Below are 1,889 nucleotides of genomic sequence, written 5' to 3' on the forward strand. Positions count from 1 at the left end.
CTGATGATTACAGTAGATATGGATATGTCTACTTAATCAAGCATAAGTCAAAGACTTTTGAGAGGTTTAAAGAGTTTAAACAGGAAGTCGAGAATCAATTGGGCAGGAACATTAAGATGCTTCGATCCGATCGAGGTGGTGAGTATCTTAGTTCAGAGTTCCTCGACTATCTTAGGGAATGTGGGATTGTCTCACAATTGACACCTCCCAGGACACCGCAGTTGAATGGTGTAGCTGAGAGGCGTAATCGAACCTTGTTGGATATGGTTTGTTCCATGATGAGTCGAGCTTCGCTACCAGTCTCATTTTGGGGGTATGCCTTAGAGACTGCAGCCCATATCCTTAATCTAGTTCCCACAAAGAAAGTTGCCAAAACTCCTCATGAGATGTGGACTGGTAAAGTACCCAAACTAGACCACATTAAGATTTGGGGTTGCGAGGCTTTCGTGAGACGCGAGACTCATGATAAGCTCGAACCTCGAAGTGAGAGGTGTATTTTCATCGGCTACCCATAGAAATCCTTTGGTTACCTCTTCTACAGACCTAGTGAGAATGTGGTCTTTGTAGCTAGGAGGGCTTTCTTTCAAGAGAGAGAGTTCATAAGCCAAGGAGACAGTGGGAGGCAAGTTGACCTTGAAGAAATTCAAGAGTCAAGTGGTGAAGGAACTTCAAACCCTAGCACTCAACTTGAGGAGGAAACTCCAGTTGAGCCAATTGACAAGTCTGTACCTCTGAGGCGTTCCACAAGGGTTAGGAATGCACCTGAGCATTACTATGGATTCCATATTACTGCGGAAGGTGATACACTTATCAGTGATGAGACACTGATAGGTCTGGATGAACCTAACAGTTATGCGGAAGCCATGGCAGGCCCTGAGTCAGCCAAGTGGAAAGAGGCAATGGACAGCGAGATATAGTCCATGTATGACAATCAAGTTTGGAACTTGGTTGAGAATGTACCAGGTCGTAAGACTGTAGGGTGCAAATGGATCTTCAAGAAGAAGACCGACATGGATGGTAATGTACACACTTATAAGGCACGACTGGTTGCAAAGTGTTTCTCACAAACTCCGGGAGTTGATTATGATGAGACCTTTTCTCCAGTGGCCAATATTAAGTCTATTAGGGTTCTGTTAGCCATAGCTGCATTTCATGACTATGAAATATGGCAAATGGATGTCAAAACCGCTTTCCTTAATGGAAAGTTGGCTGAGGATGTTTACATGAGTCAGCCAGAGGGTTTTGTCAATACATAGTACCCTAATAGAGTGTGTAAGCTTGAGAAATCCATTTATGGGTTAAAGCAAGCACCTCGCAGATGGAATCTTTGCTTTGATGAGAAAGTCAAAGAATTTGGCTTTTCTAGGAGTGAAGATGAATCTTGTGTATATGTCAAGGCTAGTGGGAGTATAGTTAGCTTTTTGGTATTGTATGTGGATGACATACTACTCATAGGAAATGACATCCCAACTCTGCAGGAAGTTAAGTCCTGGCTTGGGAAGTGTTTCTCTATGAAGGACCTAGGAGAAGCTGCCTATATTCTAGGGATAAGGATCTTGAGAGACCGGAGTAAAAGACTAATTGGACTTAGTCAGAGTACCTACTTGGATAAGGTGCTGAAGAGATTCGGCATGCAGGACTCCAAGAAAGGAGAGTTACCCATCCAGAGTAACGCCAGATTGAGTAAGACACAAAGCCCTAGTACTGAGGCTGAGATAGCAGAAATGACTCGAATACCTTATGCTTCGGCTGTAGGATCGATCATGTATGCTATGACGTGTACTCGACCTGATGTAGCCTTTTCTTTGAGCATGGTTAGCAGGTATCAGGGGAACCCTGGCAAGGCACACTGGACTGCGGTAAAGAATATCCTCAAGTACCTACGGAGG

The sequence above is a fragment of the Lactuca virosa genome, chromosome 3 (genome assembly GCF_052849685.1).
Source record: "Lactuca virosa cultivar CGN04683 chromosome 3, Lactuca_virosa_CGN04683_v6, whole genome shotgun sequence".
Lineage (NCBI taxonomy): Eukaryota > Viridiplantae > Streptophyta > Magnoliopsida > Asterales > Asteraceae > Lactuca > Lactuca virosa.